The sequence below is a fragment of the Miniopterus schreibersii genome (genome assembly GCF_964146895.1).
Source record: "Miniopterus schreibersii genome assembly, chromosome: 8".
In the NCBI taxonomy this organism is placed as follows: Eukaryota; Metazoa; Chordata; class Mammalia; order Chiroptera; family Miniopteridae; genus Miniopterus; species Miniopterus schreibersii.
Genome location: NC_138109.1, coordinates 82,311,103 through 82,333,306, shown reverse-complemented (window position 1 = coordinate 82,333,306; position 22,204 = coordinate 82,311,103). Strand labels below are relative to the sequence as shown.

At 42.5% G+C, this 22,204-nt stretch overlaps 1 protein-coding gene and 1 pseudogene across 3 annotated transcripts in view; one reads left to right on the top strand and one right to left on the bottom strand.

Annotated features, from left to right (window-relative positions):
* The window catches only part of GMDS (GDP-mannose 4,6-dehydratase), a 572,762-nt gene that overhangs the window by 6,287 nt on the left and 544,271 nt on the right, over positions 1-22,204 (top strand). The window lies entirely within an intron of this gene.
* LOC308560388 (WD repeat domain phosphoinositide-interacting protein 2 pseudogene) lies at positions 9,576-10,507 on the bottom strand (annotated as a pseudogene). The gene has a single exon. The product of its transcript is annotated as a WD repeat domain phosphoinositide-interacting protein 2 pseudogene (transcript).

Sequence of the window (22,204 nt, the reverse complement as noted above, 5' to 3'; positions counted from 1 at the left end):
TAATTAGGTAGGAATCTTTAGTATTTGATCTACAAATGAAAATTAATGAGATTATAGGGACTAAAGAAAGGGGTTAACTTTAGATAACACGTTCTTGAGAGAATATAGACATGTGCTGTTCATTCAAGGCTGCGTACTGGCCCAAACTGGTACCTTGCCTCCAGTGCCTCCACACTTACTGAGCGCCTCCTTTTCCACTCATGAGGTGGGAGAACCCAGTGCTGCATATCTTCATGTTAGCCTTTAGGACTTCAAGGCTGAAAGTAAAAGTGATCTTCATTAATTACTTGCTTGATTTTTAGGTGAACTAAAAATCTTTTGATCCTGAGTGGCTTTCTTTGAGGCTGTGATTCCATGTAAAGAATTAGGCTTAGGGAGTGAGGCAAAATGTTTGCCTTTAACCAGGATTGTGGATACCTGATAGTCAGTTATTTGGGGGGGGGATACAGAAAAAAATTTACTGACATTGATAGAATTATTACCGTGTGCCGGGCAATGTGCCAAGCACTTTATATTAATTATCTCATTTAACCCCAAGTGGTATGTATTTATACTTGTATCAAACAAGAAACTAAGACTTGGAGAACTTCAGACTTGTCTAAAGACCCTTAATGCATTAGGTGAAATAGTTGTTTTAAAGCAGGCGTGGGGAATGTCTGGCCCACGGGCCATATGGCCCTCGAAATCATGTTGTCTAGTCCTAATAAGGCCTCACCAAAGAGAAGCAGTTCCAGCCATCACATTAGGAGTGAGTTAATTAAATGTTTGACCAAATATAGCAGGCTAAGTTTTAAGTTGATAATTTTGTATGGCCCGCAGATGATGTTGTAAATATCCAAATAACCCTTGGCAAAAAAAAGGTTCCTCACCCCTGCTTTAAAGGCTGCTTTTGATTAGTGCTTTACCATGTCCATTAGATGTTAACATTAGCTTGTGCGTCAGTAGAAACCTGGACTAAGGATGCGGAAGGAAGGTAGGAGGCTCGGTTGAAGACTCCCTGTGGCTCCTTTTCCCAGTGCTTTTCTCAGTTCTCTGAGGATTTTTACAATAAAAGATGAAAGTGGTTAGAGCAAAGTGCCTTTTTCTGCCCATAAACTGCTGTCTCTTCCAGTGGAGGGTTAAGTGCCAGTAGATGATTCATGAGATAGTCAAACTGGTAGGTTGCACAGGCCACAGCTTAAGTGATGGTCTATCTGAATGAAAATTGTGACTGGAGAGCTTTCAGAGTCCTGGTGAGCACATTGATAGTCCCAGTGTTCTGTTGGTGGAGAGAGGCAGGTGAGAGGCTGAGATGCTTGATTTTGTGTCCTCTACAAATTATCCTCAAGGGCCCTTCTGCACACTGATCTGAGAGTTACAGCTCCCAGTGCACTTGCTGTGCCCTTAGATACATTACTTCCTTTCTCTAGTGCTACTGTATTCTGTAGAGTGGTGTTTTGTCCTTGCTGTTATGGCCCAGATTAGATTTTCCTTGGGAGACTGACTCAGAAGTCACCTAATCTAGATTCTTGTACCTCTATTATGAAGAAAGAAGCTTGTCTAAGCCTTAAAGTCTTTCAGCCTGCAAATTGCCCTTAGCAAGTACTTTTTAAAAAGTTTATTGATTTTGAGAGAGAGAAACACTGATTTGTTGTTGCACTTACTTATACATTCATTGGTTGCTTCTTGTGTGTGCGCTCATCAGAGTTTAAACCCATAACCTTGGCATATCGGGATGATGCTCTAACCAACTGAGCTACCTGGCCAGGGCCAGCAAATACTTTTGACTTTTCTTCTGGTGGGTTAGTTTGATCTGATGAGATGCTTCCTTGACTTGAGAGTAGCCTTAGCTCTTCTTTCTTGCAGTTCTTTATTTCATACCTCTCCTAAATTTTCAGGAAGCAGTAATTTCTCCATGCCCAAATAATTTTTCTCCCAGAGGCAATTACATTTTTTTAAAAGTTTTTTTTTTTTTTTAAATCCTCACCCAAGGATTTTTTCTCCTTTTATTATAGAAACAAAGGAAGGGAGAGGGAGCGAGAGAGAAACATCGATGTGAGAAACATCCATTGGTTGCCACTTGTATGGGCCTCTACCTGGGATCGAACCCACAACCTGGGTGTGTGCCCTGACTGGGAACCAATCTGAGACCCTTAAGTGCATGGGACGACACTCCAACCAACTGAGCCCTACCAGCCAGGATGGCAATTACATTTTGATGCTCTTCACCCTCTACTTAGTAATAGAAGTACTAGTAATCATCATTCATTAAAGAAATGTTTGAGTGTCAACTCTGTGTCGGGCACTGGAGGTATAGCAGTGAACAAAACAGTGAAAAATCACCATCCTTATGACATTGATGTTCTAGCAGCATCATGTTCTGGTACCATTGTAAAATTGATGTTGTAGATGGTGATGATGGTGATGATGATTATGATATATTACAGTAATGAACATGTATTGAGCATTTATTTTGTGCCAGGCACTGTTCAAAGGGTTTTACATTTATTAACTTACTGAAGCAACAGAGCATTCCTCTGAGGTGGTCTTCTTATTATCCCCAAGGAACACAGAGGTTGGGTATATTGCAAAGTCAGATTTGAAATGTAAATCTCAGTGATTTATTTTCTATTAAGTCTTTAATTAGTATCAAATAAATTCTGAGTGGTAAATACATTGTATATCAAATTTGAAAAACAGCATATTCAAGAGTTTTTTGCAGTTGTGGAAAGATGGATTATAGTAGTAAAATAAGCATTTATTAATCACTACATTATTTTATTTGTTGTGTCAATTGGGTCATATCTTTTAGTTAATTCTTTGGAGGGCCCATGTTGATGACTACACTTGCAAATTCCCTGAAGGCTAAGACTCTGTCTTAGAGCAAGTAGAGAAGAATTAGTTGCATTTCTAGGCCACCTTGAGTTGTATTACTGCTTAGTTCCTTATGAGCTGCATTGCTTTGGGCAAGTTATTTACCTTTGCTGCCAGGTTGGAAGAGTAATCCATACCCAACAGAAGTAAGCCTGGCACGTAATAGGGACCTTTGCTTTATTACTAGAATGGACCTTGTCTTCACTGGGTTAGCAAGACACTAAAATAAAATAAAAACTAAGACTTCTAGAAAGGAAGGTGAATGTGGAGGGCACTAATATTTAGCCTTGCTTTGAACAGGATATCTATTAACTAGGGGCAGAAATTTCCATAGTATTTGAAATCAACCACAAGGCTATAAAATTACTGGGAGGCCAAAAGAGTTGACATCCTATGAGTCTCATAGATGGAATGTGTAAAGCATGCCTGGGAGCCCTGTAAGAGGGTTGCCAGCAGTAGACTTCACTCTAACTCCTCCTTAATGGGAGGTGAGGTGGTAGGATGGAAGCTTTGGCATAATTGGAAATGAGAATGATGTCTTAAGTACTGTCCTACTTTGTCCTACTGTTATGTGGTGGAAAGGGTTTTTTGTTCTTTTTAAAAATGTGTTTACGTTACTTATTATTAATTACCTTAGGAAAGAGCTTGAAACTGAGAATCAGAGGCTAGGTTTTAACACCAATTAATTTTATAGCCTTAATTGTTTCTGAGTCTGTTTCTTCTTTTTTTTTTAATCCTCACCTGAGGATATTTTTTCTATTGCTTTTCTGGGGAAGGGGGAGAGAGGGAGGGAAGGGGAGGAGAGGAAAACATCAATGTGAGAGACACATCGATTGGTTGCCTCCTGTGCATGTCCCACCTGGGCATCAAGCCTGTCATCGAGGTACGTGCCCTTGACTTGAATCGAACCTAAACCCTTCAGTCCGAGAGCCAAAGCTCTAATCACTGAACCAAACCTGCTAGGGCCTGAGTCTGTTTCTTAATCCATGAGATGATCTCTAAAGTCTGTTCAGAGTGCAAAGGCCTATGATGTTAGGATTGAACACCAAATTATAATTGTTATATCGTGCAAACAAATCTTATATTTAAGCAGTACAGTCATTTAATATAGTTTTAAAGATAAGGCCAATAGGAGAATTTTTTTAAAAAAATGGAACTAGTGAACTATTAACTTTAGTAAATTTATAGTGAAGTGTGTAAACTAAGAAGAAATTCAAATATGAATTGTATTTTGCCAGAATTTATAAGGTTGTAAGGTTGAAGTGAAAAATCTGAGTTGCCTGCCCTTGTAAGTTATAACAAATGAAGTGATTTTTTTTGTTAAGGAAGGATTTTAATATTCCTGTTACTTATTTTTTGATTGAAGTTTTAGAAAATATAAGTATCTATAATTTGAGCTTAGTGTTTAATGGTTGAGGTTTTATTTATTTAATAAACATTTGCTGAGATTTATTCTGTGTTGAGCTAGGCGCTGGGAATATAGCCACCAGCAAGATGGACGTGATTTTGTCTTTAAGGAGCTGATAGTCTAGTGAGAAACAGGCAGTTTGACAAGTAACTTTATAGCATGTTAAGTGCTGTGATAATAACAAATGAGTCACTGAATCACAAGAAGATCATCTCTTTTAAAAAATGCTCTAAAATAACAATTCAACAGGTTTACTGAGCATCGCTTACCTTGGAAGTTTGTGCTTATACATGCCCTTATATTAAAGGGTTAGTTGTGAGGTCTTTTTGTAGGAGGCTGAGCTGCCTAAGGACCACCTATATGCTACTTTATTCTTCTTTTTGACATAGAAGTCTTTTGTATAGTCTTGTATTCTGTGAAGGTTGATTAAATATGTTACTATTTTCATTCTCATTTTTCTGTCTTAAAAACTATATTTCCAGCCTTTAACATTTATTCCAATTGGACACCTTACCAATTGTTTGATCAGATATATTTATGTATGTACAAGGGAATCATAGCCCAAGTGAAGAAGCATTTGATGAATTTTCATCTTGTGACAGCATTCCCAGTGTGGTCCCTAATGGCGAGTTAGTGTCCACTGGAATTAATATTTGTTTTATGGTTTTATAACTAATTTTTGAACTAGTGAAGTCGTGAGCTGATTAATGATAGAGATATGTTCTAAGAAATGTGTCGTTAGGTGATTTTGTTGTGCAAATATCACAGAGTGTACTTACACAAGGCTAGATGGGCTAGCCTACTGCACAACTAGGCCATATGGTGTAGCTTATTGCTCCTAGGCTACAAGCCTGTACAGTGTGTTACTGTATAAAACAACACAGTATTAAGTCAAGCTCAAGAAAAATGATACAATCAAGAGATGTAGGAGACTGATGCCGATGTAACATGGCATACTGTTTTATAGCAAACTTTTTAAAAAAATCCATTTTATTTATTTACTTTTTAGTAAGTTTAAATCCTTGAGGGAGATAGCATTTCATGGATTCTGTGCAGCTGTCACTTGTCTCTAAGTGTGCTTTAAAAGAATATTCAAATTATTGTTTTGTTGTTTCAACTTTAACTTGAACCTGAAACCAAAATCAAGTTTTGGGGCTCTTCTGTGTGGTTTCGACTTGGTTTTGTGAGGTTGGTCAACCCTGGGTATATGGAAGAAAAAAGTATTGAGTAAATTTCTCAAGGGTGAATGGAAAGATTTGGGGGGATTGGTTTTGAGAGGACATGATGGTACATAATGGATTTTTCAGAGAGTTTAGTTTTCTTGCATTTAAATATTTACCTTGAAAAGGAGACATAGAAGTTGGAAAAAATTGAACTGCCTCTGTTATTTTTATTTCCTTTCAGCTTTTTTTGTGGACTATAGGTTGTTTTTTTAAAACCCTGTCATTCATTTTGCTATTTGACTGATTTAGAAAGTTTTGAATGATTTTTACTTATGTATAGTATATTCTCTGCATTGAGTTGTATTTTCATCTTTATTGATTAAACATACAGATTTTAAGCTATTTAAGTAAAATCCAAAATTCATACTTTTGCCAGATTGTTATGGGTGTTTTGATTCTAATTGCTAAAAACAAGAGAGTGTTTTGAAAGGAATTCTTTTTTCTGGACCAGGTAAATGGTTGGGAGTCCAGCTGGAAATCTTAGGAGATTCTCTGTATGTGGGACAATGGTTAGTGGAGGGTTAGGGTTGGGTCCTAGGAACCTGAAATTACTGCTTAGCTTTTTGAACAGAGCAGATCCCTTAACCTTAATGGGCTTTGGCTTTTCTTTAATTATGCATTTCAGGAAATAGATATAAATATATGTATAGAGTAAAGACATCTAAATTTCCTTTTGCTTTCCTAGGTTAAACTTGACAGCTTGTATAATGGAAGCTAGAATTTTATAGGACATGGACTGGTGTTTGGATTTGGGAGGGGTTTCAGGAGTTAGCCTGCTGCAGGACTCTGAAAGGAAGCCTGCTGTTGGCTCTTGGAGTGTCATGAGGACTCAGGCAGAGGCAACAATGTGGCTCCCATAGCACCTTGGAATGATGGCTGTAGTAAGTATTTTAGCAAAGGCTTTGAGGTTTAGGTGGTAGAGGCACATGTAGGACCTACTGGGTTACAGTTTTGTCTTACCCAGGTAGAACAACCAAGTGTGCTTTTAAAGTTTACTTTATCTCTATAACTTAATAGCTTTTTCCCCCTATTTAGTTGCAGTAAGGTTGTGTTAATGTTGGGAATAAGTTTCGACCGTGCTGCAAATAAAGACACAAGAAATTGAAAATAACTCAGCAAGGCAAGCTTTACTTCTGCAGAAGGGTGCGGAGCTACCAAATTCAGGCAAGCAAGCACACCGCATGGGGAGTCTGTTCAGCTTTTTATCCCTAACGCGAGTGCCCCAGGGCCATGCCCTATTGGTTGGGGTGAGGCTTCACACTCTAAACTGATAGCCTAATTTGGAAAAGTGCTCGTGGAGTGGACCTTTGGGATGGACAAAACATACTCTGAGTACAAACGGCGGCTGCTACAGTAAAATGGAGGATGCTGAGGTAGGCGTCTATTCAGTTTGGCCTATTCTAATCCCTTTGACAGAGAAGAGTATTTCCTTCTTACAGTTAATATGCAAATATTTTTGTTTAGGAATGATTTTGGCAAAGTATTCTAATCCTGGCCTTGGATTTGAGAGAGATCTTTTCCTAAAGGAAAAGGAGAGCCAGTTAAACATGAATTTGAATCTTGACCTCAGGATATACTGGGGGCCTCAGGCAAATTTCTGCATCTCTCTACACCACTCTTATCTGTGGCATTTGAGTTAAAAAAGCCTTGCTGCTTATATCCAAGAAAACCCAGGCACAAATGGTCTCTGCCCTTCCTGTTTCTTTAGGAAAAGTGCTGAAGGTGAATTTTCCTAAGTTCTCTGCTACTAAGGGGGGTACATTTTATCCATGTTCAGCACCAGCAGGTTTCAGTTGCTGCTTGCTTTCCTTTTGTGTTGTGCTTCCCAGTGTAGACATGGAAGAACAATACATGGAAGAGCCATGCACTGGAGAGAAGGCCTTGCATGACAGTGCCTTGGCTTTTTTTTTTTTTTAATCATTTTTTATTTTCAATTACAGTTGACATACAATATTTTGTTAGTTTCAGGTGTACAACCCAGTGATTAGACATTACATAACTTGCTAAGGGATCATCCCGGTAAATCTTCCACCATCTGACACCATGCATAGTTATTAGAATATTATTATTATTATTGTTATTATTTTAATCCTCATTTGAGGATGTTTTTTCCATTGCTTTTCAGAGAGAGTGGAGGGGGGAGAGAGAGAGAAACATCAATGTGAGAGAAACACATTGATTGGTTGCCTCTCGCATGTGGCCTGGGATCTGGACCCTGTAATCGAGTTACACGCCCTTGTCCAAAATTGAACCTGGGACCCTTCGGTCCTCGTGCCGATGCTCTAACCACTGAACAGGACCGGCTAGGGCTAGAATATTATTGAATATATTCCCTATGCTGTACTTTACATCCCCATGACTGCTCTGTTACTACCAATTTGTACTTCTTCATCCCTTTACTTTTTTCACCCTTCCCCCGAACCTCCCTCTTATTAACAGAAAAATTTCACAGCACGAGTCCAGGTGAGGGTATCTTTATTAAAGCTGGGGACAGTGAAACAAGGAAGGGCTTAGCATAGAAGAAGCAGCAGGAGAGCCTAGGCTGGGCTGCTTTAGCTTACTGGGAAGTCAAAGAAAAGGGGGCCTTGGAAACAGGTTGTGGGGATTAGCCTGGGACGAGCTGCTGCTGCCCATTGCTTCCCTGGTTGCAAGTCTTGTGGGGACCCTTAGAGTTTAGGAGGTGTGTGCCTGTGGGGGAAAAAGAAGGGAAAGGGATTGGTGCAGGCATGATGCCCAGAGGGAGACTGTGCCTTGGGACCTTCGTTTTGAGGGTTTTTAAAGGCTGGGAGTTTAGTGGTGGTTTTAGGGGAGGGTCTCAGTAGAACATTCATCAGTTTTATGCTGATGTGTCAAAATGAGACTTATTCCTTTAACTTCATCTGTCCTTGGGTGTGGTTGGCAAATGGCACTAATTTGATTTCTGCTATCTGTCTCCCTGAGTAGGGTGATTTGAGCTGTTTACCCTCTGGTTTCGGAGAAGTGGAAACTACTTACTCTTAAGTGTCCTTGGTTACAGAAGATAGGATTTTGTGTTTTACTAGATGGCTGTAAATTGCATTTGTCTCAGTTTTTACCTATTCCACTTGTCCTGGCTTACTAGCCTGTCTTACTCCCACCTGGCAACTGTCAGAATGTTCTCTGTATCAATGAGTCTGTTTCTGTTCTGCTTGTTCTTTTATTTTGTTTGTTAGATTCAATTGTTGATATGTATTTATTGTCACTTTATTATTCATATATTTTAAAAATATATCTTTATTTATTTCAGAGAGAGGAAGGGAGAGGGAGAGAGAGAGATAGAAACAGCAATGATGAGAGAATCGTCACTGATTGGCTGCCTCCTGCATGTCCCCCACCAGGGATCAAGCCTGCAACCTGGGCATATGCTCTGACAGGGAATTGAACCAAGATCTCCTGGCTCCTAGGTCAATGCTCAGCAGTTGAGCATCGACCAGGCAGGCATATTGTTCATATTTTTAATCTCTTTTCTTCTTCTTAAGGAAGATCCTTTAACAATTCATGTAATACTGATTTGGTGGTGATGAACACCTTTAGCTATTGTCTGGGAAGCTCTTTATATGTCCTTTGATTATAAATGATAGCTTTGCTGGGTAAAGTAATCTTCCTTGTAGGTCCTTGCTTTTCATCACTTTGAATATTTCTTGCCAATCCCTTCTGGTCTGCAAAGTTTCTGTTGACAGTCTTATGGGAGCTCCTTTGTAGGTAACTAACCACTTATCTCTTGCAGCTTGTAACATTCTCTCTTTGTCTCTAACCTTTGGCATTTTACTTATGATGTGTCTTGGTGTGGGCTTCTTTGGGTTGTTCTTGTTTGGGACTGCCTGTGCTTCCTGGACTTATATGTCTGTTTCCTTCACCAAGTTAGGGAAGTTTTCAGTCGTTTTTTCAAATAGGTTTTCTTTTTTTTTTTTTGAATGTCTCAACAGTTGGGAATGAGACTACAGCTACAATCTTTTCTTTTTAAATCTCTGCCATCCTCTCCCCCAACTCAGGTCAAAGTTCATAGCAGCATAACACAAAATCCTCTGTCAGCCAGTGTTCTCTGCTTTGGGGTCAGAGTTCACAGGTCACATTTATTCCTTCCGAAGAATCATGGGAGGTTGCTCATTGTCCTCCTCCAGCCGCAGGGCACTGGCTTCCTCTTTCAGACACATGCCACCCACATAAGTCAGCTCATCCGTGTAGGCCAGTCTTGTTGGAGATGCGGGTGCTGTAGGTCTGAGTCACTAAGGGGCAGTCATGAGAGGTGGAGTCTAAGATTTCATTGGTTGTTTCCATGCTGCCATCCAACTTGTGCTGCTTCATGAGGGTGCACTCGCCCCCTTCCTGAGGGTCCAGGTTGTACATGTATAAGTACCCATTGGAAGCTCCCAGCAGCAACTGGGGAATCTTCTGAATTGTGGCTAGGGCGCAGATGTTTTTGTGGCCACAGAAGGGCAGGTGCACTGTGACGAAGGCTTTTCCCTGGTTGAACATTTCTGGTACTTGGGAGCGCAAGTAGCTGGTGGAAGCCATGAGCACCTTTCTGAAGTACCTGGTCCAGATGGTGGGCTCCTCCTGAGGCTTTTCCTTCACAGTCTCGAGTTTGAAGATGTGCATAGTCTCCGTGTTGCTGGAGGCGGAGAGGAACATGCCGTCCATGCTGAAGGCCAGCCAGCAGATGCGCACACACCTCTTAACTCCCCTCTGGAACTCAAAGAGTTTCTGTCTCTCTGGAATGGAAAATACCCTAATCATGGTCCCCTTCTCAGAAGCAGTAGTGAGCTTAGTTCCACTGGCGTCGAAAGCCAGCGCAGCTAAAGGACTGTCGTGAGCTGGGATCATGTTGGCAGCTCTCAAGTTAATGGTGTTGAAGACCTGCACCTCTCCAGTGGTGGCGCTGCCAGGGTACGCCAGGTAGCAGTTGTCATTGTTGATGGACAGTGTGCACAGGCCTGCCGGGTTTGGGGGCATCTCCCGGATGGTGTGCAGCACCTTCATGTCCCGAATGTTGTGTATGTATAGAGACTCCTCCAGGCTGTGTATGCCTTCCTCTTGTAGTTGATTGAGCCTTAATTGCTGCTGGCACGTCAGTGGGAGGGATTTACCCGTAGGCATATCAGCTGCAAGGACTGGCTTGACCACTGACCATCACCTTGGAGGATTGGCTGTGCAGGGGCCCACTCCACAGAGCAGGACATACTTTAGCAGGGCTCTGGTGCTTGCTGAGTCTGCCCCTTGAGTGTATTACTGTTGAGGTGATTGGGTGGTGGTGCTTTAACGTGATCAGAAGTTGTCCTGTGGGTGAGCTGGCTCTGGGGCCTCCCAGGAGGTGTAGGCCAAAGTCAGTTACAGCCTGTATTCTGCCTGGGGCCACCCGGCATGAGCTACAGAGTGATCTGCAGATGACTGCTTCTTGTGCTGGGCTTGGAGGTGCCCAGGTGAGGCCAAGCTGCGAACCAAGGTTGGCTGCTGCAAGTGCTGGGCCCGGGGCCACTTAACAAGAGGTCCTGGACACACTGAGGACAGATGTTGCTTGTTTGAGAGATTTTAGAAAGTCTGAAGCATGAGCCAAGGCAGGCTATTCACATGGAAAAGCCACTGGAAACAGCTTGGGTGGGCCCGAAAGTTGGTTGGAGCAGGAGCTTCAGGGAATCACCAGAGTAGGGTAAACAGTGTGGGCCAGGTTGATGGAGTCTGAGATACGGTGCCTGCCTGCTGGCTCTGTGGGAGAAAGGCTCATCAAAGGAACAATGGCCTCTGCCATCACTTCTGTCTGCGAGAAAGCTGCTCCTTAGCTCTCACCCTGATGCTGGACAATTCAGTTCCTCCTTGTATGTCTGGTTCATTTCAATTTCCTACCGCCTTGCTGGAGCTCAGAGAGAGTGAGTCTGAGTTATTGGCCTAGAAGAGGATATGGATCATATAGTGGATGTGGAATCTTTCCTGAATGCTTCTTTAGGAGTCAGCAAGTACTGCCTGAGTACAAGGGACTAGGGAACTGTGGAGCACACTTCTGGGTTCAGGGGTGAAGAAAACACCATCTTCAAGATTTCTAATCATATAACCATTGTAGCACCTTTTTGGTCTCTATTACAATTATCATGGACATCTGCTTGTATATTGTAGTTCAAATGTTACTTGTTTTTATTGGTTTTATATTTTCAGTGAGATAATGTAATTTAGGGAAATAAATGCAAATAGAATTAGAGTTCATTAATTTTTAATATGTTATATGTAAAAACAAAAAAAATTTCTGTGATGTTGATTGAAGGTTGCAACTTCAGATACTTATATTTGATTACTAATTCTGATTGGGAGGTTGTTGTTTACTTTGTTGTTGGGAGTGTTGCTCTTGGTATATTTTTCACTTAACTTTTGTTAATGATGTCTTTGTGAAAGCACTTTATTAACTTGACTTATTAATATTTAAATTTAAGTATAACACACAGTGATGGCAATATTTAGTTGCACTTAAAAGGTTTAGAACAGGCTTCCCCCACTTGTGCTGCTTTGGCATGTGAATTATTTTGAGCTGAAGGCAGTTGAGACCCTGTGGCCTCACAAGGAACTTTTACTTCTTCCTGAAAGAATTTAAACTAGGGGCCTTGCCCATAATAAAAGTTATTACCAGAGATAACTTTTTATGACTTCTCTTTAGGGCAGGGCAAACTTCTTATTACTGACCATCTGCTCTTCTTATTGTCCTGTGAATGATCTCCCCTTTGAAACCCCAAGGAGCCTTACCTCATCCTCGGCTCAGAATGCCATAAGTACACCATTTTACCTTTATGCCTCTGAACCTCCCATGTATGTGGGGTATCTGACTCTCATGTATGTGGGGTTCCCATATGTACATTAGTATTAAATTTTGTTAATTTTTCTCATTACTCTCATGGTTATTTAATTAATAGACACTTGCCAAAAGAACATAGATTGACAAGGGAAAGTCTCTTTCCTCTTCCCCACTCTTATTCTTTTTTTTTTTTTTTAATTGATTTTAGAGAGAGGAAGGGAGAAGGAGAGAGAGATAAAAACATCAATGATGAGACTCATTGATTGGCTACCTCCTGAATGCCCCCCGTGCTGGTTGATCAAGCCCGCAGCCCGGGCATGTGCCCTGACCAGGAATCGAACCATGATCTCCTGGATCCTAGGTTGATACTCAACTGCTGAGCCACTCTGGTTGGGCCCCCACTCTTATTCTTATGGACAGTAATCATATGCAAATCTAACTCCTCAATCCAGCTAGTGATCATGATCTCACAGGGCTTACAGCTCTGACATACTCTTTCAAAGTTTGTGGACTGCATTTGGGTAGAAAAGATTCTAACTTCACAGGTTTTATATTATTTCTACCCAAGAACCAGGATGCTGAATCCAATGCCAGATCTGAGAGAAATCAAGTATGTTGTTGGCAAGTACCTAGAACAGCATGAACACTGGGATTGCTCTTTATCTTAGGTGGGTAGAGATAGAGTCTCCTCACCTGGCACAAGGGTAAGGTTCTATCTGGATTTCTCAGTTCATTTTCTCTTAAAAATTGGTCTTGGGTTTTGTAGACATGGTGAAATGTTGGAAAGCATTAGTAAAAAACAAAACAAAACACAGGGGGTAGATCTTGACTGCTCACCTGGCTGGGTATTATCTTTGAGAAACTGTCCCTTGTGTAATTGTTTTCTCTCCCCTTCCTCTTCGTTTTCTCCCTGGTAGTTTTTTCTTTTTACATTTTTTCCCCTTTTTTGTCTCTATGTCCTCCTCCTCCCCCCCCCCCCCCTTATTCAGGTTAGGTCTTCAAGGGTTGGAGTGGACTTATTACGAGTTTCACATGCCAGGAAGTGAGAGGGGCAGGAGAGCTGTAATGGTAGTCCCTGCCCTCCTTTGGTCCTGACTGCCTTGTGGGTTGCAGTTGTACCTTAGGAGAGTTTAGAAGGCAAACAGTGGACTCTTAATTTAAATAATTCTGGAAGGAGCATTAATGATATTTGTAGGTCATGGTCCAGATGGAAACTGGCACTTTCCTGAATCCACCCCTCTCATTTCACCCTTTAGCATTTCCTTATGCTACTCTGTGGTAGGATTTCACAATTGTTCCCTTTGGTTTCCTAGTGTAATGTGTAAGTAAGGAGTGATATTAGTCCCCAGTGATGGTCTATAACAAACACACTGATCCGGATGCAAGCTGGAAAACCTAAGGGTTAGCAGGTGATCCGTGACGCACACAGAGTGGTGTGGGACCAGCCATAATCAACTGCAGGACAGAGCTGGTGTAGGGGCAGGGCCTTCACTAACAGAGGAAGTGTAAGGTAAAGGGGCTGTTTGCTCTGCCCCTCTGTCTTCAATAGAGTCAATATGAGGAAAGGCTGAAAGTCAATATGAGTATAGGCACATCCGTGTTCAGATGGCTTCTCTCCCAGTTCTTAGTTCTGTGGCTCCAGGGCAGGTATTTAGTCCTCTGTGCCTCAGTTTCTCTTTTGTAAGGTGGGGATAATAACACTACCTACCTCATGGGGTGAGGATGAGATGATTCATGTTAAGGACACAGTGCTTGGCACATGATAAATGCACATTAATTTTTTACTACTAACTGTTCTGAACATTAGTCTACCTTGCCCCAGAATTCTTTTCTTGAAGATATGCTACAATTTTGACAGGAATACTTTACTAACTTTTCATGTCCAAATAAACATGTTTTTATGAAGGTACTTGATGTTAGTCAACAAATGCTGTGCTCATGATATTTTTCTTTATGAGCATTTGTTCTGAGACACAGTATTAAACTTGTACACAAAATATTTCTCACCACTGATCCCTTTTGCTCCTGTAACTCTGAAAGTATATGTAAAATAGCTAAAACTACTTGATAAACTCTTTTTAGAATAAATGTATTTCTCCTATAAGAAGTATTATTAAGATTTTTTAATCGGGAAGCAGTTGGTTGCAAATTGAAAATACTTTCCAACTTTTTGGCGTATTGCAAGGTTTCCAATATCATACTCCAACTGACAATGCCTGGTTGTCTGAGTCTAATAGCCAGAGGTCCTTGTTGCCTTGTAGTCAGCAGTCTGCTTTAGAGATCCCTACAGTGAAAGCTGAATTAAGTTGAGCTGCAGTAGGGATGGGTAATTTCTAGGGTTCCACAGAGGGCTGTCAGAAAAACTATTCCTCTGATTATTCCCACAGCATTTATTTCTCAGCTAAGTGTCTTCAGTCATTGTGTTCACGTCTCTTAAATACTGTTTAACTCACTGTGTTTGGTTACTTTCCCATCACATCCTGAAACCTTATTTTCTAAGACTATCAAAGACATTTCATTGCTAACCCAGTGTAACTTTGGTCCTTGTTTCCCATGATTTCTTGGCACCTGCTGTTTGCAAGGCACTTTTTCTTGACTTTCTGCCGTCTGCTGGTTTCTTTTCTACCTCACTATCAATGCTGCCTCCCCCTCTTCCTCCTCTGCTTGTTCCTCCCACTTTTGAAAGTTGGCACATCTTAAGATCCCATTCCCAGCTGCCTTCTCTACCTAGTTTGTATGCCCACAGCTGTAGCTACTCCCTTCTTGTGAGTCCCAAAGCATTGTCTCCAGCACAGATTTGTTACCTGAGTTCCAGACCCTTAATTCCAAATGCCTCAGCATTTCAGTGTAGGTGTTTCATTAGTCTCTTTTCCTACTCCATATGCCCAAAGATGATCTCTCTCCTCCCTTCACTCATTCCTTGTTATTCTCATCCTAATTCAGAGCAACATCACAGTGCATTATGGAGCGAAAGTGAAAACCATGGTCATCCTGTTCTCTTCTTCCTTCACCCTCCTGTCTTTACTAGCAGGTCCTGTTGATTTTATACCCTAACAGTTTACATAGCTATTTCTTCTGGTCCCCTTGCTGCCCAGATAGGTCACCTTATCCTGCCTGGGCTATAGCAGTCACCTCCTACCTGGTCTACCTCTAGTCTCTCCATTTTTCATTCATTTGCTGCCAGTGAGTTCTAACTGAAATGACCATCTGATAATGTCCCTCCTCTGCGTAAAACCGTCAGTGGCTCCATCTTGCCTCAAGGAGAAGTGTGAGCTCCCAGAGTCCAGGCGCTTTGTGACTGGTGCTCTCCCGCCTATGCAGCACTGACCCGTGCTCTGTGTGTGCACCTCATAATTCAGCCATTTGGTGTTCTGACATGTGGAAAATCACCATATCTGTATTTGTCAGGGTCTCCAGAGAAACAGGACCAGTTGGCTCTATATGTACAATAGAGGGATTTATTTTAAGGAATTAGTTGACTCATATGATTGTGGAGAAATCTGAAATCTGTAGGGCAGGCTGCAGGCTGGAGACCCAGGGAAGAGATACTGCAGGTAGGCAGGGAGCAGGGAGGCAGAATACCCTCTTCTTCAGGGCTCTTGCCTTTGACTCAATGGATGTGAGGCAGGATAAAAAGAAGTTAGGGGAAAATCCTGACAGTGGAACAAGGAAGTAGGAGCCTATATCCTCTCACCAGAGCCCCCACCCCAGGCATGATCAAAGAGAAACAGTTTATGACCGGTAAGCCCACTTGGTGGTCCCAGAAGTCAGTAACAACAAGGAATGGCTAGAACCTGACCATTCCAACATGGGGGGAAAATTGACCAGACGACCCCAAAGCTCATTCTACCATCATTATAATGGAAACTAAACCAGAAGTGGAAGGGGAGCTGAGGGGAACAAACACTTCCAGATGGACCATGTCAGGAACAGGGCCCCCTCCCAACCAGAGGGTAGAGTCAGAATTTGATGCCCCAAAGTTTGGAGACAGCTTCCCCTTAGAAACATAAAATCCCAAGAACTAACTCACTGCAGGCGCAGACTCACTCTGAAGTTGGTCCGTTTTGCTTCTTTTGTTGCCAGTGAAATGAGTTCTTTTGTGGTGTCCATGTGGAGAAGTTTATACACGATGGCAAGATTTTATTTGGGGTTAAGAGAATTAATACACCCTCAGGCATGTAGAGGGCGGGCAGTCTCTAGAAGCAACTGCTATGAGCTTCCTGTTATATTTTCTTGGATTACAGTAAAGAACAAAGCACCATTCAAACCATCCAGCTCAACTTTCTGAATTTTCCTGGGCCTGAGTTGGGCCTTCCTCACAGCAAATCCTGTTCCTGGACCTACTGGGGTTCCACACCCTCTACCCAGTCCTATTACCTTTCCAGTTTTTTCAGGTTGGGCTCTGCCCCTCTATGTCATCACTCTTGTTCTCTCTGTGCTTGTCCAAAAGTTCTGTTATGTCACCTGGTTTCTGTTGCACTTGTGCCCAGCAGAGGAATTTCCCCTCCTCCTCCCTCTGGGAATTCAATACCAGGCAGCAGCACTGGGGAGATTTTCCAGTTTATTCTGAGGATTAAGTCTCCTAGGGGGCAGTCCCCTGGAGTGTGTAAATAAGTCTGTTATATGCAGTAGTTTCCCTGCAGACTAGATAAGAATGCTGTCCTGATACCTACTTTAGCTTCCCAGTTTATTAAACATACTATTTAATTCCCTTTTGCTTCCTTCCTTATATAAAACTAGCTCCCTATGCTAACATCTCTCCCCCTAGAGAACGTGAGCCTTGTAATCTTACAAGGGTAAATGGGTGATGGTCTCATCTTCTGTAACTTTTGTGCTGTCAAAGGGGCATAGTCCTGCCTAGCTTAAGGCCCAGAGGTTCTCCCTACTGTCAAAGAAAGAAAGGAGCAAAGAGGGAAAGGGGATCCTCACGCAGGGAAGAGGGTTGTTGCAAAGTCTAGGTCAGCATGCTGTCCCTGGGAGGCGGCATACACAGTGTCCAAAGGATGACGGTGTCTAGAGGATGGTGCTGCTGGACAAGCTGGTGTTCTTATGATGGAGTCATCTGTAGTGTGACAGCTTCTAGACAGGAGGCTTTCTCAAAGAGAAACTTCTAGCCCTCAAGGGGTTGGCAGCCATAGGTGTGCTCGTGGTCTCCCTCTTCAGGGCTCTCCTAGGAATGCTCAGAAGAAAGGTTTAATTCTGGACAGGTGAACCCACCTAGTAATCCCTTGGAGTTTTACAGCTGTGCAGTGGTGGCGGCCTTTCTACTTAGGTTGTAATTGATTAGTGGGAGAGCCTTCCTTTCAAGTTTTGAGAAGGACTAGGTCTCCTGGGCTAATTAGAGTGGGGACTAACCTCTGATTGGGCATAGACAGAATTTTATTGCCACATTCAGTTAGGGTTTTTTGTACTTGTCCTAAGTTAGCTAGGTATTTGACAAGTTCATGAGTTTCAGTGTCTAATGGAAAGTCAGAAGTAAGGAAGGGCTTCCCATATATTATTTCAAAAGGGTTGAGGTTAAGATGTGCTTTTGGGGCTGCTCTTAGTCTAAGAAGAGCTCTAAGTAAGAGTTTTACCCAGCTCTCTGATGTCTCTTAGCACACTTTCGCTAGGATTTTCTTGAGAGTCTGATTGGCCCTTTCAACTTTTCCTGGGGTTTGGGGTCTCCAGCTAGTGTGGAGATGACATTGTATGCCCAAAGCAGAGGACACTTGTTGAGTAATTTTAGAAATGAGAACGGCCACTGTCACTTTGTAAAGACTTAGGAAGTCCAAATCGGGGAATGATTCCTTTTAGTAAGAACTTGGCAACCTTCTGGGCCTTTTCTGTTTCAGTTGAGTATGCTTCCACCCAGCCTGTGAAGGTGTCAATAAACATTAGCATTTATTTCCACAGGAGAGTGGCATTTGAGTAAAATCTATTTGCCAGTCTTTTTCTGGGTAGGTTCCCTGTCTTTGGATGGGGAGGGGGTTAAGAGGAGAGGGAGGGGTTCTAATCTCTCCTCCTAGGGTACTAGTATAGCATAAATTGCAAGCCTTTGTAACTTTAAAAAAATATATATATCTTTATTGATTTCAGAGAGAGGAAAAGAGAGGGAGAGAGAGAAGATAGAAACATCAATGATAAGAGAGTTGTTGATCGCTGCCTCCTGCAGGCCCCCTACTGGGGATCGAGCCCACAACCCGGGCATGTATGCTGACCGGGAATTGAACCCCGATCTCCTGGATCCTAGGTCAATGCTTAACCGCTGAGCCACGCCCGGCCGGGCTATAACTTTCTCGATAGTCTTGTGGAGCCCAAGTTCTGTAAAAATTCTATTAACTAGTGAGGTCATTGCATCTCTGCCTAAATGAGAGGAATTATGAAGCCCCTTAATGATTTCTCATTGAGAGTTTTGAGGGAGGAATAATCAGTGATTTAATTCCCACCATCTCTTAAGGTTTAGTTGATATTTTTGTTCTGAGCCCAGTCATTTTTCTTTTCTTACTTTACTCTTTTTTTTTTTTTTTTTAAGACAAGGAATACTTTATTCAAACTAATTGGAGAAATGGACAGATTCTGTCTGCAAAGTATCATGTTTTAAAGCAAACAATTGCACCTGGCCAGGCATGGCTCAGTAGTTGATCCAGGAGATCTCCGTTCAATTCCTGGTCAGGGCACATACCTGAGTTGAGGGCTCGATGGGGCTCGTGCAGAGGCAGCCAATCAGTGATGACTCTCATCATTGATGTCTCTCCCTCCCTCTCCCTTTCTCTCTCTGAAATCAATAAAGATATATTTAGAAGTAAAATAAAGCATACAATTGCTACATACAAATTAACTGATCAGACCACAGCTTTTAAATGTTTAAAACAAAATAAACTTCCCTGTAAAAGCAGCACCATTGTGACATTTTAACTTTAATATTCCTCTCCTTTCTCACCCTCTCCTTCAACAGAATCCACACCATCCTCCTCATAATCCTTCTCAAGGGCAGTCATGTCCTCACGGGCCTCAGAAAACTCTCATTACTTCGTGCCCTCACTCGTGTACCAGTGAACAAAGGCAGTCTTGGCATACATCAGGTCAAACTTGTGGTCCAGGTGAACCCAGGCCTCAGCAGTAGCTGTGGTGTTGCTCAGCATGCACACAGCTCCCTGTACTTTGGCCAGGTCTCTGTCAGGTTCCACAGTGAGAGGCTGGTAATTAATGCCAGCTTTGAAGCCAGTGGGCACCAGTCCACAAACTAGATGGTACCCTTGGTCTTGATTGTGGCAGTGGGGGCATTGACATCTTTGGAGCCCATGGTTCTCGAAGGCTCCCAAAAGAAACACGGAGATCAAAGACTGAAAAACCACAAGTTGTCCTTGATGTAGCAGGTAAACCTATTCAATGTTTAATTGATATAGAATCCCCTTACTCTGTTTTAACTTCATATTTTGGTCCTTTGTCTTCAAAAAACCTGCTCCATTGTGTAGATAAAGGGGAAGGTCATGTCTAAATGGTTTCCCGAGCCTCTTCCCTGTATCTGGGAGACATTTTAGTGAATGATAGATTTCTAGTTATGCCTGAGTGTCCATGTCTGTTATTAGGAAGAGATTTTTTGGCTGTGTTAGGAGCTACTTTAAGCCTACCAGTACCCATGGTTTATTTCTGGCTAGTCTGCATCCCCTTGAAAAACCCCAGCATCATACAATCCCTCCTGAGATATGGGACCAAGTAGACCCCTAGGTTTGGGACAGGGGAGTCCCAGGCCAACCTAAATCTGCTCAACCAGTAAAATTCTCTCTCAAGGGCCATAGTAAATTCCCATGTAAACACCAGTATCCTCTTAAACCAGAGGCCAAGTGAGGCCTCCAGACTCTCATAGATAAATTTATAAAACATGGCCTTATAGTCCCACGTCAATCTCCCTGCAATACCCCAATTTTACCTGTACTGAAACCAAACAGAATATAGAGTGGTACAAAACCTTTGAGTCATAAAAGAGGCAGTCACTCCCTTGCATCCTGTAGTACCTAACTCGTACCGTGTTTCAGTTCAGACACTGCCTGGCTTACTGTCTTAGACCTTACAGATGCCTCCTTGTGCACCCTCAGCCTTTATGTTTGAGTAGACTGGCCCAGCCACTAATGTCACACAGCAGTTCAGGTAGACAGTCCTGCCGCAGGGCTTCTGGAACAGCTCACATTTATTGGGGAACATTGTTGCCAGAGAATTTAGGGAACTTACTTTAAATTCTGCTGCTCTCTTATAACATGTAAACAACATACTAACGATAGTCCCACTCTGGAGAAATCAAACAAAAACACCATCCGGGTCCTCAATTTCTTGGGAGAACGAAAATACAAAGTTTCCCCTGCCAAGGTCCAGATTTCTAAACAAACAGTAATATATCTTGACCATGTCCTTAGCTCTGGTCAGAGAAAGTTGTTGGTCCAACGTAAAGAGGTTATCCTATGTATAGGGCCACCCCAAACAAGGAAGCATCTCGGAACACTTCTAGGCATGGCAAGTTTATGTTGAATCTGGATACCAGGATTTGGACTCATTGCTAAACCGCTATACGAGTCTCTAAAAGGCTCTGACACTGACCCACTTGCATCGGCAGACACACAACAGCAGGCCTTCAGAAAAATTAAATTTATTAAAAGGGGATGGGGATATCCAAAGGGAAGGGCTCCACGGCACTGAGCCAAAGGATATTGGGTCCGTGATGGCAGCGAAAATATACTTGGGATGGTGAGACAAGGAAGAGCACAGAAGAAGCAACAGGAGAACCTGGGCCGGGCTGCTCTGGTTCACTGAGAAGTTGGAGAGAGAGAAGGGAGCCTTGGAGACAGGTTCAGGGGATAAGCCCGGGACTAACTGCCGCTGCCCACTGCTCCCCTGGTTGCAAGTTTCATGGGGTCCCCCCTGAGGGATGGAGATGGGGAGTGTACACTGGGTCCTTTGTTCTGAGCTTATTGATCTCTCTCTTGCATGCAGGAATCCTAGGGGAGGTCTCAGAGGAGGATCTTAATAGAATATTCATCAGCTTTCCTGGTGCACTTTCAGGGTCAGGGTCATAGTCTCCACTGATTGGTTGGGGGGTGTGGTGTATTAGTCAGTGTATCTGGTGCTGAGGCTATCAAGGTGCCACTTGTCAGGTTTCCCTGCTTATCTGGGCCTGGAGCTGAAACCTAACTGAGGCCTAGGTATTATATTTAGGGAGGAACACTCAAGGTGTCTAAACCACATGACCAGCGGTATCCTGGGGAAGGATAAATTACCCTGGGGACAAGTTTCTTGTTTTCCCAGTTTCACCCATTGCTAGCTATCTGGGGCTTCCTACCCCATACCCAGGTTTCTGTACCTGGCTCATCGTTTGTTTTTGCTTCTTTCCTGTACCTGGAGTTGAAACACAGCTGAGGCCTAAATGTCTTCGTTAGTTTAAAACTCTGTCTCTGTGGTCAACAGACCTGAGGCTTAGTTCCTAAGATTATTTGTTTCTTATCAGAACCTCATTGTCCTGGGAGCTTAATGCTTAAGGGGGTGGTTGGGCAAGGGAGAAGGCCGCAGGTGAGTCAGGGTGCTGGATGAGGCCAGAGTTCGAATCAGCCGTCTCAGTTTCCCCATTCTACTTGCCAGCAAATTTTCCTGACTTCTTACTATCCTGCCCCAGATGTGGACCCCTTTCTTTTGTTTCAAACAAACAGTTGTTTTTTAAAGTAAATGATGAGAAGAAAGAAAGTACAGTCTTTTATGTTTACGGACTTTTCATTGTGGTGAGAGTGGTGGACTCTGAAAGCTGACAGACTGGGATGAGCCACAGAGGTTGAAGAGCACCTCCCTCTTAACGGAGTTGGGATAGTTAGTCTCACACTCTCAGTGGGTCTTTACGTGGCAAGTAGAAAAACTGGTCTCGAGCCTTAAATTTTGCCTCAGACTATAGCTGTAGTAATTTTA